Source organism: Sapajus apella, unplaced genomic scaffold (assembly GCF_009761245.1).
Source record: "Sapajus apella isolate SASKATOON/1434 unplaced genomic scaffold, GSC_monkey_1.0 scaffold48, whole genome shotgun sequence".
In the NCBI taxonomy this organism is placed as follows: domain Eukaryota; kingdom Metazoa; phylum Chordata; class Mammalia; order Primates; family Cebidae; genus Sapajus; species Sapajus apella.
Genome location: NW_022436988.1, coordinates 1,633,090 through 1,648,101, shown reverse-complemented (window position 1 = coordinate 1,648,101; position 15,012 = coordinate 1,633,090). Strand labels below are relative to the sequence as shown.

At 51.7% G+C, this 15,012-nt stretch overlaps 1 long non-coding RNA gene across 1 annotated transcript; it reads left to right on the top strand.

The window, feature by feature from the left end:
- The first annotated feature begins 6,138 nt into the window (after positions 1-6,138).
- LOC116525516 lies at positions 6,139-10,109 on the top strand. The gene is made up of 2 exons (XR_004257706.1): positions 6,139-7,049; positions 9,599-10,109. It is a non-coding gene; the product is annotated as an uncharacterized LOC116525516 (long non-coding RNA).
- Positions 10,110-15,012: the final 4,903 nt, after the last annotated feature.

Here is a 15,012-nt window from a genome sequence, read left to right as displayed (position 1 = left end):
CATCCCTCCGGCACCCCCCGACGCCCCGCACCCATGCCGCGGCCCCTCCCACCTTCCCAGCCGTCCTTTCCTCCCGAAACCCTTGTTGCTTTGGGGGTTGGTGATGTGTTAGACTCCCACGGCCTGGACCCTTGCTCCCCAAGGGCCGCCTGGCTGTGGAGCAGGACCCCGAAGTCCTGGAGGGAAGCGCAGAGGCTGGCTGACCAGGGGCTCTGCGAAGGAGCCAACTCCCGCCTGCGGACCCAAGGCTCGGCCGGGCTCTGCCTCCCACCGGCATGGAAACCTCTGTGGGTCACCAGGCTTGGAGCTCCGTGCTCTCTGCAAACAGGGCTTCCTCCCACCTGTCTGCGCTACTCAACTGGAAAACTGACAGCCTACCCACCCCGCCCTAAAAGCAGAAGCAGAAGCATTCCCGGACCCACAGGCCCCCAGCTAGCCTGACCCCCTGCCACAGCCCCCACGGCACTGGCCTCCTGGTCCCCTGGCCTCCCTGCAGCCCCTGGAAGGCCCTTCTCGCCCGGAGCCTCTGCGCGCCCAGCCCTCTGAGGACTGTTCTTGCTCTAGGCACCCCCATCTCCTCCTGCAAATCTTTGCTCAAATGTCTTCTCAGAGGGCCCCCACACCCCGTCTATGTTCAGCCCCCTGCCTCACTCCTCGTCCCCCTCAAGCCCGGTTCCTGCTTGGGTTCCAGTAGCTGGTGACCCCTTCCCCGCTGTACAGCTGCTGTGGACGGCCTGCTCCCCCACCTGGGACCTGAGTTATTTCTGCCCCTGTTTCCTGCTGCATCCCACCTGACTCCCAGGAGACCTCTCTTAGGCCTTTTCTGACACAGCAGTGGCTGCAGATCCCCGGTAAGATTCCAGACTCAAGATGGCCTTTCAGGCCAGTGTCAGCCCTCCTCACCCGCACGCACCACAGCCGCAGACACACGCCACACACCGGCACCGCTGAACGCCACTACTCACAGCCTGCCATCGGCAAGGGAAACGGGGCCCTTTCATAGAAAACTGGCAAAGACTGAACAATTCACTATGGCTTCAAACAAATGGAAAGGAGCTCACATCCTCTGAAAACCAAAGAAATTCAAATTCAGACAGCCAGGAAGTATTTCTCAACTTTGCAAACTCGCAAACATGGACAGGTGGTCCTGGGTATTGGTGGGAGGTTGGAAAGGTGCCCGTGGGGAGGGTGGGCACAGCACCGGGGGGGCCATCTGGGCCTGCAGGGTGCCTGTAGCTTCATGCTAAGGAACCAGGAGGCACTGCCCTTTGGGGACCCCATTAGCCTCACTGTGGCCAGGCCCAGAGAAGCCCCTCTGAGTGAGGACACAGGAGGCGCTCAGCCCCAGGGCAGGCCCACCACCTGTTCCAGGGCCGGAACTGTTCCTTCTTGCCCCTAGCTCCCTCCCAGTCTCTCTGTCCCAGTGCAGTTAGGCCTGGATGTTTCTGAGTTACCAGCTGGAGGGAGCGTGGCCCTTCAGCTGATCAGGGGCCCCCCAGTTGGGGTGGGTGGCTCAGGTCATGACCTTGGTAGAGGGGCCCGTGAGCACCTGGCTGTCGGCAGGAGGAAGCCAGAATGGCCCCAGAAACACTCCTTACAGAGCCGATAAATCCAGCCCCAACTGCCTGCCCTCTCTGCATTGCTGTCTTTTTAATATTGATGCATTATCTTTAAAAATGAGCAACACTGTTTGATTTCCACAGAGGCCATGTGGGGCAGAGAGAGACAGATTATCTCTTGACCCTCCAGTGGCTGATGTAATGAGTCTCCCACACTGAAGGCCCTGTCCTTGGCTCCCAGACATGCCTCGGTTTGGCTTGGGGCCACCCACTGCTGCAGGGACGTCACTGGTGCTGTCCTTGACAGGTGACTCATTCACCTGAAGCCCTGGATGCCCATCGTCTGGGGCCTGTGTCAGGACCACATGGTCTTGACCCCGCCTCTCTCTTCCGTGCCTTCCAGGGGGCTGGGGGCCTCAGCTAATGGGAACAGTTCGGATGCTGCTCATTTGTTTGCCTACATCGCCAAGGTGGGCAGGATCTGGGAGCCTCACAAAAAAGGGAGTTTGCTTGCAGCAAATATGAGTGTTCAAAAAGAAATCCGAAGGCAGTATCCACAAGAATCCTTCGTCTGCTCTGGGCAGGCAGAGGCCATCTGAGCTTGCGGCCTCCCAAGAAGGGATTCAGAGGAGCCACATTCTGCTTTCTACGTGTGACCCTCAGTCTGCTCCAAGTGGACTTGAGACATCTTAATAACAACAGTGACTAGCTACTAAAACACACACGTGCAGGCAGGAGCGTGTGTGCACACCCACACACACATACACACATGCAAACACACACACCCAAACACATACATATACACATACACACACAGTCACACACACATCCAAACACATACATACAGAATCACACTCACACATCCAAACACACACACACATACACACAAAACAGGCACACAAACACATACACAGAAAAACAATGACACACACAAACGCACACAAAAACGCAAACACACACCACAAACACACATACACACAAAACAGTCACACAAACACATCCACACAGTCACACTCACAAACACATACACAGAAAAACACATACCTAAACACACAATGACACACACAAACATACACACACAGTCACACACAAACGCACACACACACCCCAAACGCACACACACACACACACAGCAGAGAAGCAGCCATCCAGGGTATGCAGCCTCCCAGATTGATCCAGAGGCCCACAGCCCTGCCTCCTGTCAGCCACCCCCCACCAAGGGAGGGTCTATGTAATGAGTAGAGCAGGGCAGAGGTGCCAGCAGGCCAGGTTAGAGAGACAGCAGCTTTCATCCTGGTTCTCACGCTCTCTCTCTCTGTCTCTCCTCTCTCTCATCTCTTGTTTCCCTTCCTCTACATGGGGAGGGAACTCACTCCCTGCCAGCAGCCATGGGAACAAGCTTGGAAGTGGCTTTTCCAGCTCGGCACGCAGCCTCGTGGAAGAGCACCCAGGTGAGTTGCTTCCTGCGCCTGCCGCGGTGAGATGGTAGATGCTTGCTATTAGCCCCTATGTTTTGGAGTAATTTGTTACACAGCAGCAAAGGACCAACGCGCTGCTAAAGCAGCAACAGAGCAGGGGTAGCCAGGCACCTAAGAAGAGCTGCTTAGAAACACGAAAGAGTGGCTCCACCTGTGATCCCAGCGCTTTGGAGCCGAGGACAGAATTGCTGGGGGCACAGTTTGACACCAGCCTGGGCAACATGGTGAACTCTGTCTCTACGAAGATTTAAAAAAGAAAACATTAGCCGGGTGGCTCAAGCCTGTAATCCCAGCACTTTGGGAGGCTGAGGTGGGCGGATCATGAGGTCAAGAGATCAAGACCATCCTGGCCAACCTGGTGAAACCCTGTCTCTAAAAATACAAAAATTAGCTGGGCGTGGTGGTGTGCGCCTGTAGTCCTAGCTACTCAGGAGGCTGAGGCAGAATTGCTTGAACCTGGGAGGCAGAGGTTGCGGTGAGCCGAGATTGTGCCACTGCACTCCAGCCTGATGCCTGGCAACAGAGTGAGACTCTGTCTCAAAAAAAAAAAAAAAAAACATTAGCCAGGCGTGGCTCCAATGCTTCGGTGGGGACTTCGAATCTCTAGGCAGTACCAGAGAAGACTCCGAGACTCAGGATCAGCAGCAGCTGTCCTGAGAGCTGGGGTCCTTCCACTGGGCCACCCCCCCGCCACCTCATTGAACCACTCTGAGTAGGCCTGGGCCAGGCGATGCTTCCGTGGGTTCCTTCCCACCTTCTGAGAAGGGCTCTGTCACCCTGTGGCTTCAGTGGGACCTGATCTCATCCCCCAGACTGCCTTTTTCACTTTGTTGCTGAGGGTTGGGCACCTGGTTACTGAGGGTGGTGCACGCCTGTAGTCCCAGCTATTCCAGAGGCTGACGGAGGATCACTTGGGCTGGGGAGTTCCAGGCTGCAGTGAGCTATGATCACACCACTGCACTCCAGCCTGGGCAACAGTGCAAGACCCTGTCTCAAAAAAAAAAAAAAAAAAGTAAAACAGGGAAGGGGAGGGAGAGAGGAGATCTCAGAGGTGCATGGCATTCCTTTTCTGACAGAGGACAGAGGAGAAGCCCTGCATTTGTGGCCAGAGCACTGGGACAGATGGAGCCTGAACACCCTCCTCTCCATGGCCCGGTCCCCTGGGGGCTGCCGGCCTGAACTGTCTGGTCCTCCCCTCATTCATGGCACATGGTGTTTCTTCTGCCCAGAAAATTCTTGGCCCTCCATGTATCAGAAGCCATGCACTCACCTTCCAGGGCACTTCTGCCCACACAAACATTTCCTCCAACATGGAAGGGGGCCATCCTCTGCAGCAGGCAGTACCCAGGCTTCGGGGAGCTGCTGTCCAACCGAGGGGCTGACTGCAGACCCACCCACACACCTGGCATACCATGGCACTTGGTCAATGTTTGCTGACTCAGGGCATGCAGGTCAACTCTCTGGTCTGTTATGAACCAGAAAGTTGGGGCTGTGGTGATAACACGACTTATTTTTTATTGTTGCTGGCTTTGTTTTGTTGTTTGTTGTTGTTTATTTTTTTGAAACAGAGTCTTGATCTGTGCCCCAGGCTGGAGTGCAATAGCGCAGTCTCGGCTCACTGCAACCTCCACCTCCCGGTTCAAGTGATTCTCCAGCCTCAGCCTCCTGAGTAGCTGGGATTGCAGACACATGCCACCACGTCCGGCTAGTTCTGTATTTTTAGTAGAGACAGGTTTTCACCATGTTGGCCAGGTTGGTCTCCTAATCTTGTGATCCACCCACCTTGGCCTCACAAAGTGCTGGGATTACAGGCATGAGCCACAGTGCCCTGCAGATCACAGGTTAACAACCTGCCCAAGAGGTAGGAACCTCCCACCACACTGATTAAAAAACTGAGGCGCAAGGAGGTTGTGTAACTTGACGCAGATTGCACAGCTATTAAGTGGCAGAGCCAGGTCACAATCCAGGTAGGGTGGCTCTGTATGCACGCTCTTAACCACGGCACTTGCTGCTTTCCTGGAATAACACCACCTGCTTATAGAGGCCTCCCTCGATCAGCGCCTGGACTAGGACATCAGCCGCCTGCATCGTGGGCCTGGAGCTGCCCCTGCACCCGCCCCTGCACCCGCCCCTGCACCCGCCCCTGCACCCGCCAGCCAATCGGGTGAGTGGCCCCGCACCTCCCTCGTGACTAGTTCAGGCCATCCAGGCCTCAGCCAATCAGAACACAGCTCTCTGGCCCAGCTCGCCCGGGAGCGCCAACTTCTGCCCTTTCCCAGCGTGGTGGCCTAGATATGTCTCGCTCACTCTGTCGCCCAGGCTGGAGTGCAGCGGCACAATCTCGGCTGACTGCAATCTCTGCCTCCCAGGTTTAAGAAATTCTCCTGCCTCAGCCTTTCATGTAGCTGGGATTACAGGCACCTGCCGCCACCAGGCCCAGCTAATTTTTGTATTTTTAGTAGAAATGGGGTTTCACCATGTTGGTCAGGCTGGTCTCAAACTCCTGACCTCAAGTGATCCACCGACCTCAGCCTCCCAAAATGCTGGAATTACAGGCCTGAGCCACTGTGCCCGGCCACAAGGCTCGCTTTTGAAGCCAAAAGGGCCGGATACAGCCTTCCACTCAGCAGCGCATCCTGTGCTTCCCAGATCCGATGTTTCTGTGGGGACTTTGAATCTCCAGGCAGTGACAGAGAAGACTCAGAGACAGATCAGCAGCTGCACCGAGAGTTTGGGTCCTCACACAGGATGCAAGCTGGGCCGCGCCCCCTGCCCCACTGAACCACGATGAGTGCGCATGGGCGGGGTGATGCTACCCTGGGCTCCCTCCCACCTTCTGAGAAGGGCCCTATCGCGCTGTGGCTTCAGTGGGACCTGGTCTCATCCCCAAGACTGCCTTTGTTCACTTCGTTACTGAGGGTTGGGCATCTGTGTCATGCAACCAAGAATCCTGGACAACAACACAGCCTGAATATTGTGATAAAGAAAAGTGAGAACCTCTGTGTGCCATAGAGCCTCGAGCAGATACACGCGTTGATCTGCGGAGGCAGGCCCACAGGCTATCCAGGTAAGAACGTGGGGCCAGTGAGGAATAAATACACGCGTTGATCTGCGGAGGCAGGCCCACAGGCTATCCAGGTAAGAACGTGGGGCCAGTGAGGAATAAATTCAGATGCAAGCAACAGAATACCCAACCGACAGGCGATTCCAAGACAGGCTTTTTTTCTTTCTCACCTAACTAGAAATCTGAAGGTGGGAGTTATCCCATCAGCAGCCCAGACTGGTGAGCGTTTGTCTATGTTGTTTACAGGGCGGCTGCTGGAACTGCAAATACCACACACACCTCTACAGTCAAGGCACAAAGAAAGGACGAAGAGACAGGGCCAGTCACATCTGTGCCCTTTTATAGGGAAAGACAAACCTGCCCTAGAAGCCCCTGCAGCGGATTCCCCCGGGGCCTCAACGGCCACAGCAGGCCCCATGAACGGCGGTACTATGAGGGATTCTGAGATGGCACAGAACCAGGTTGTCATGGCAGCATTGGCCAAGCATGCTCTGTTCCCAGGGGCTTGGCAGACCCCCAAAAAGTAGAGTTCCATAGGCAGGAAAGAAGGGGAATGGATATAGGGCAGGCGGCAGGTCTGCCTGCCACAGGTGGGAAGACAAGGATGGGGAGGCTCACAGATTCCCTAGCAGGGTGGGGATCAGATCAAGGCTGCCTGACCCGCTACAAAACCCGAGATCCTGCTGCACAGCTGGTTGGGGGCAGAGCCCTCCTGCTGCCGCTCCTGCTGCTCCAGCCACCTCAGCAACAGCATGGATGCCACAGATGCCAGCCACCAGATGTCCACGAGACCCACTGCCGGCCTCACTGCCAGAAGCGGTTCTGTGCTGCCCCTGCTTATGGTGTGAAGACACCGCAGGCTTCCAACTGAAGGCTGGAGGCGGATGCACCTGGTTGATGGAGCCCGGGCCATGTGACTGAGTCCTGACAGCAAGGGATGCTGGGAAAGTTAGCATCTACCATTTTTCAATTTCTACGGAGAGATGAGTCCTGCTTTGCAAACTGGAGATTAACTTTAGGTGAGAAGGAGGCTCCTTATACATGCAGGGAGCATAAGTTGGCACAACTTTTTGGAAAGTAATGTGACAATGCATATGAGCAGCCTAAAAAAGGCTATAGCCTGTCACCCAGTAATTTCATTTTAGATAATCTCTCTTAAAATGGTGATAGGGGTCAGGCGCAGTGGACGCCTGTAATCCCAGCACTTTGGGAGGCTGAGGTCAGCAGATCACTTGAACCCAGGTGTTCAAGACCAGCCTGGGCAACAGGGTGAAATTCCGTTTCTAAAAAAAATTTAAAAATCAGCCAGGCATGGTGGACCATACCTGCAGTCCCAGCTACTTGGGAGGCTGAGGTGGGAGGATCTCTTCAGCCCTAGATGTCAAAGCTGCAGTGAGCTATGATTGCACCACTGAACTCCAGCCTGGGCAAGAGACTGAGACCCTCATCTCTTAAAAAAGAAAAAAAAAAAGGTAGTGTTTGGGGTGGTAGGAAACCTTTAACACTCATGTCATCTTGACAGAGGTGATCAAACCATAGTCATGTGGCAGCACCTGACTCATCCAGTGAGGGGAATAAAAGAATCTCAGCCCAGCCGTCCTACAATGAATATTTTATAACCCAGGGGAAAAAAGCTTCAGTTGTAATGGCAAATGGAAAGAAGAACAGGATATACCTGTAGCTGTCTTGGCAAAGTCTTACGAGGTATTATTCATTGAAAGCAGCAAGCCAGTTGCACAAGCCTGCCTGATTTGAAATTAGTTGGCAGGAATATTTGGAAAATTCCTCATATTTTAAAAAAAAAATTATCCTTGAAAATTAGGAACAGGTGGCCGGGCACAGTGGCTCACACCTGTAATCCCAGCACTTTGGGAGGCCGAGGCAGGTGGATCACAAAGTCAGGAGATGGAGACCATTCTGGCCAACATGGTGAAACCCCATCTCTACTAAAATACAAAAACTTAGCCAGATGTGATGGCGTGAGCCTGTAGTCCCAGCTACTTGGGAGATAGAGGCAGGGGAATCGCTTGAACCCGGGAGGCAGTGGTTGCACTGAGCCAAGATGGTGCCACTGCACTCCAGAAAGAAAGAGACAAAGAGAGGAAGGGAGGGAGGGAGACAGGGAGGGAAGGTAGGGGAGGGGAAGGAGGGAGGAAGGGAAGGGAGGGGAGGGAAGGAGGGAAGAAAAGGAGAGAGAGAGAAGGAAAGAGAGAGAGAGAGAAAATAAAATTAGGAAAAGGCTTAAAATGAAAATACCTGGGAGAAAGCTGAAGATGGTTGGCTGAAAGGTTTGAAAGAATGGGCATTCCCAGACGAGTTCACAATGACTCCGTAAATAAGAATGCTTGCAGCCCAGCTCAATGGCTCATGCCTGTAATCCCAGCACGTTGGGAGACTGATATGGGAGGATTGCTTGAGATTGGGAGTTCAAGGCCAGCCTGGGCCGCATGGCGAGAGCCCCCATCTCTACAAAAACGTGAAAATTAACCAAGCCAGGTGGCTCACACCTGTGGCCCCAGCTACATGGGGAGGCTGCAGGGAGTTGTGTTCACACCACTGTACTACAGCCTGGAGGACTGAGCAAGACAGTGTCTCCAATAAAAAATCAGATCACTAGCGCAGTAACTTGTAAGACTTGAGGCCAGGAGTTTGAGACAGGGTGAGCAACATAGTAATACCCTGTTTCTAAAAAAAAAAAATGTACAGGCCAGGTGTAGTGGTGCACCCCTGTACTCCCAGCTACTCAGGAGGCTGAGGCACAAGGATCCCTTGAGTCCAGTAGGTCAAAGGTGCGGCGGACCAGGACTGCATCAATGCACTCTGGGCAGCAGAGCAAGACCCCATGTCTTAAATCAATGAACACATCAGGTCAGGTATCAGGTCATGGAAGGTATATCCTTTCGGTTTCTTTCTTGGAAAAGGTCTCACTCTGCCCTCCAGGCTAGAGTGCAGTGGCGCAATCTCGGTTCACTGCAGCCTTGACCTCAGGAGCTCAAGTGACCCTTCTGTCTCAGCCTCTGGAGCTGTTGACACCACAGGCACACACCGGCATACACCGGCACACCTGGCTAATTTTGTTTCCTTTTGTAGAGATGGAGTCTCGCTATGTTTCCCAGCCTGCTCTCAAACCCCTGGGCTCAAGAGATCCTCCCGCCTCGGCCTCCCAAAGTGCTGGGGTTGCAGTGTCGCCTGTAATCCTAGTCCGTGGGTTTCTACCTGCAGGTCTACTTGCCACCAAGCCTGACAGCAAGGATGTATTATTTATGTGAAAATATTTTTAAAGCAGACATTACAAAGAATAGAAGGGCCTTCTGCTTCTGGCCATCATGGGGCAACTGGCGTGGGACTTACTCTCCTGCCACATGCAACTAGAAAACTGGACAGGAAAGTCCCGAAGCAACTGTTTTTAGACATAGGACAAGAGGCAACGACGACCGTGATCCCTGAGAGATGCGAAGGTTGTGAGCCCTGCAGTTATCATGGTCTTCTACCTGGAGGTCCTTCCAGACTGAGACACAGAACACAGACGTGTTGTGAACCTGTGAACCGAGACATAGAGACTGCAGTTTGAAGACGCTGAAATGATTGGAATTTCCAAGGCAGAGCACCTATGTGGAGCTGGCCATGCAGGTGATGAGTTCTAGAAATCCAGATAGAGGCCCCCTTAAGGATTTTGCTAAATCTTAAACTGTGCATATGTACAAGGAAAACCCATGACACTCAGCAAAGAGTGACAGCTGGTCAGCTGTAACACGGAGCGAGTGACAGGGTGCACAGAACCTGAGAGACGTCTGTGTTACCAACAGACCTCATCAGGCACTCAGGGCATGTGGTGAGCAGTAAGGAAGAGTCTCACCTTGATAGCAAATCTCAACTACCCCAGAACAGAAGCGTCATTTAGACTTACTACACGAAACTTCAGAATAAGCCTCAAAAATATCAACCAGCTCTGCAAATTGACTTTCCGTCAGAACTAACTTCAGCATTCTAAAAAGAGACGACAAAAAACAGAGACTCAATGATGTAAAGATTAAATGTCATTCGGTGAAAAATCATGAGGCATGTATTGAAGCAGGAAAATGTTACCCATAACTAGGAGAAAAATCAGTCGATAGATATAGACCAATACTATCACACTGGTTGTTAAGATAAAAAAATAATAATAATAAGGGCCGAGTGTGGTGGCTCATGCCTGTAATCACAGCATTTTGGGAGCCCAAGGTGGGTGGATCTCTTGAGGTCAGGAGTTCAAGACCAGCCTGGCCAAAATGGTGAAACTCCATCTCTACTAAAAATACAAAAATTAGCTGAGTGTGGTGGCGGCACCTGTAGTCCCAGCTACTCAGGGGGCTGAAGCAGGAGAATCTCTTTTTTTTTTTTTTTTTTTTCTGAGTCCGATTCTCACTTTGTCACCAAGCTGGAGTGCAGTGATTCGATCTCAGCTCACTGCAACCTCTGCCTCCCGGGTTCAAGGGATTCTCCTGCCTCAGCCTCCTGAGTAGCTGGGACTATAGGCTCACACCACCACGCCCGGCTAATTTTTATATTTTTAGTAGAGATGGGGTTCCACCCGCCTCAGCCTCCCAAAGTGCTGGGATTTGCACTTTGCCTCAGAGGCTGAGGCAAAAGGATTACTTGATCCCAAGAGTTCAAGGTACACAGTGAGCTATGATTACGCCACTGCACTCCAGCCCAGGCTACGGAGTGAGACCTTATCTCTTAATTCTTTTTTTTGAGACGGAGTTTCGCTCTTGCTACCCAGGCTGGATTGCAATGGCGCGATCTCAGCTCACGGCAACCTCCGCCTCCTGGGTTCAGGCAATTCTCCTGCCTCAGCCTCCTGAGTAGCCGGGATTACAGGCACGCACCACCATGCCCAGCTAATTTTTTTTTAGTTTTAGTAGAGACGGGGTTTCACCATGTTGACCAGGATGGTCTCGACCTCTTGACCTCGTGATCCACCCTCCTCGGCTTCCCAAAGTGCTGGGATTACAGGCGTGAGCCACCACGCCCGGCCTTTTAATTCTTTTTTCAACATTTGAAGTGTGATTTCTGCTGAAATCATATCACTTTCACAACATTGTTAAGTAGAAAAATTGTAAGTCAAATCATCATAAGTCGGGGACCGTGTGTGTGTGTGCCATGCACCAGGTCACAGTGACCTTTAAAATCCTTGTCTGCTAACTCCGTGATCCTCTCTGTCACATCTTGGCCTCCTTTAAAAAAATATTTATTGCTCTTATTTTTTATTCTTTTTTTTTTAATTCAAGACAGAGTCTCACTTTGTCGCCCAGGCTAGAGTACAGTGGCGTGATGGCTGCTCACTGCAACCATCACCTCCAAGGTTCAAGTGATTCTCCTGCCTCAGCTTCCTGAGTAGCTGGGATTACAGATTTGCACCACCGTGCCCAGCTAATTTTTGCATTTTTAGTAGAGACAGGGTTTCACTATATTGGTCAGGCTGGTTTTGAACTCCTGACCTCATGATCCACCCACCTCAGCCTCCCAAAGTGCTAGGATTACAGGTGTGAGCCATCACGCCTGGACTTTCTTTCTTTCTTTCTTTCTTTCTCTTTCTTTCTTTCTTTTTCTTTCTTTTTTCTTTGCTTTTCCTTTCTTTTTCTTTTCTTTTTTAGAGTCCTGCCTGGCCGGCCTGCCTGCCTCTCTCTCTCTCTCTCTCTCTCTTTCTTTCTCACAGTCCTGCTCTGTCACCCAGGCTGGAGTGCAGTGGGGTAATCTCGGCTCAGTGCAACCTCCGCCTCCCAGGCTCAGGAGATTCTCCTGCTTTGGCCAGGCGCGGTGGCTCACGCCTGTAATCCCAGCACTTTAGGAGCCTGAGACAGGTGGATCACCTGAGGTCAGGACTTCAAAACCAGCCTGGCCAACATGGTGAAACCCCGTCTCTACTAAAAATACAAAAAATTGGCGGGGCATGGTGGTGGGAGCCTGTAATCTCAACTACTTGGGAAGCTGAAGCAGGAGAATAGCTTGAAGTCAGGGGGCGGAGGTTGCGGTGAGCCGAGGTTGCGGTGAGCCAAGGTCGCACCACTGCACTCCAGCCTGGGCAACAAAACTTGATCTCAAAATAAATAAATAGCTCACACCTATAATCCCAGCACTTTGGGAGGCCAAGGTGGGTGGATCACAGGGTCAGGAGTTTGAGACCAGCCTGGCCAATATGGCGAAACCCCATCTCTACTAAAAATATAAAAATTAGCTGGGCATGGTGGTGTGAGCCTGTAGTCCCAGCTACTCTGGAGGCTGAGGCAGGAGAATCCCTTGAACCCGGGAGACGGAGGTTGCAGTGAGCCGAGATCGCACTATTGCAAACCAGCCAGGGCGACGGCAAGACTCCACCTCAATAAATAAATAAATAAAAACCTTTTCTCTGTGAAAGACACTGTTAAGTACCTGTAAAGACAAGTCACAGACTTGTAGAAAATATTTGTAAATTACATATCCGATAAAGGTCTTGCATCCAAAATATACAAATTACTCTTTTTTTTTTTTCACTCTGTTGCCCAGGCTGGACTGCAGTGACACAATCATAGCTCACTGTAGCCTCAACCTCCTGGCCCAAGTGATCCTCCCACCCCAGCCTCCCAAGTAGCTGGGACTGCAGGCATGCGCCACCATGCCAAGCTAATGTTTTTCGCTTTTTTTTTTTTTTTTTGTAGAGATGGGGTTTCACCATCTTGGCCAGACTGGTCTTGAACTTCTGACCTCCTGATCCACCCACCTCAGCCTCTCACAGTGCTGAGATTACAGGTGTGAGCCACCGCGCCGAACCAGTTTTTCACTTTTTTGTTTGTTTGTTTTGAGACAGAGCCTCGCTCTGTGGCCCATGCTGGAGGGCAGTGACATGATTTCGGCTCACTGCAACCTCTGCCTCTTGGATTCAAGTGATTCTGCTGCCTCAGCTACCTGAGTAGCTGGGATCACAGGTGTGCATTACCATGCCTGGCTAATTTATTTTTCTTTTTTCATTTTCTTAAATAAAGATGGGTTTCACATGTTGGCCAGGCTGGTCTCAAACTCCTGACCTCAGGTGATCCACCCACCTCAGCCTCCCAAAGTGCTGGGATTACAGGCGTGACCCACTGCACCAGGCCTGTTTTTCACTTTTTGTGGAGACAGGGATCTCACTATGTTGCCCAGGCTGATCTCAAATTCCTGGACTCAAGTGACCCTCCTTCCTTGGCCTCCCAATGCATTAGGGTTACATGGATGAGCCACCTCACCCAGTCAACCAAAGAAGGTAGATAGATGACTAGCAGACACATGAAGCCAGGCATGATGGCACGTGCCTGCAGTCCCAGCTTCCGGGGAGGCTGAGCTGGGAGGAGGTAGGATTGCTTGAGTCCAGGAGTTCAAGGCTTTGATCCCACCTGGGAATAGCCACTTTACCTGAACCTAGGCAACAGCAAGACTTCACTTCTAAAAAATGAAATAAAACTTAGTAAAACATATGATTACATGCATCACAGGCCAGGCACAGGGGCTCACACGTTAATCCCAGCACTTTGGGAAGCCGAGGCAGGAGGATTGCTTGAGCCCAAGAGTTGGAGACCAACTTGGGCAGCAAAGTAAGACTCCATCTCTACAAAATAATTAAAGAGTTAGCCGGGAATGGTGGCATGTGCCTGCAGTCCCAGCTACAGAATGAGGCAGGAGGTGGCCTAAGCCCAGGAGGTCAAGGCTGCAGTTGACACCATTGCAGGCCAGCCTGGGTGACAGCAACACCCTATCTCAAAAAGGAAATGTGCATCACATAATTTGTCATTTGAGAATGCAAATTAAAGCAACAAGATAACAGTTCCACTAATATTAGAATGGCTAAAAAATGTTTTAAACTGGCATGGCATTTCCTCAAAAAATTAAAAATGGAATTACCCTATGATTCAACAATCCCACCTCTGAATATGTACCAAAAAGAATTGAAAGCAGAGTCTCAAAGAGATATTCGTCCACTCATGTTCACAGCGGAATCTTTCACAACCGCCAGAGGCGAAGGTGCCCCCAAGTGTGAGTGGAGGGGTGCGACGAGGCCGTCCCCGAGATGGAGCGCTCATTCCTCAGCCTTCAAGAGCACGGAAATTCCAACATGTTCTAGACCATAGGTCTGCCTCCAGGACAATTCGCTAAGTGAAATAGGCCAGTCACAAAAGAACAAATACTGTAGGACTCCACATGTAGGAGGGGCCTGCGACATTCACACGGACGGAAAGTGACATCGTAGCCACCAGCGGCTCGGTGGAGGAGAATGAGGAGTTGACCGATGGGTATAGCTTTTCAGTTTTGCAAGACGAAAGGAGTTCTAAAGATTGGCTGAACCACAGTGTCGACGTTCAGTGCTCAACTGTATGCTCAAAAGTGGACACCTGGGCACGGTGGCTCACACCTGCAATCACAGCACTTTGGGAGGCCGAGGAGGGCGGATCACCTGAGGTCAGGAGTAAGAGACCAATCTGGCCAACATGGTAAACCCCATCTCTACTAAAAATACAAGATAAGCCGGGTGTGGAGGCATGTGCTTGCAATCCCAGCTACTTGGGACGCTGGGGCAGGAGAACTGCTTGAACCTGGGAGGTGGAGGTTGCAGTCAGTCGAGATCCTGCCATTGCACTCCAGCCCTGAGCAATGACAGCAAAACTCCATCACAAAAACAACAACAAAAAAAAGTGGTCAAGGTGGTAAATTTTGTGTTATGGGTGTTTTCCCACAAAATTTCTAATTTTCATGTCATATTTATTAAAGACATTTATAGTTTATTTTAAGATATTGCCCTGATAAGGCCAGGCACAATGGTCCAGGCCTGAACCCAGGAGGCGGAGGTTGCGGTGAGCCGAGATCGCGCCACTGCACTCCAGCCTGGGTAACAAGAGCGAAACTCCGTCTCAAAAAAAAAAAA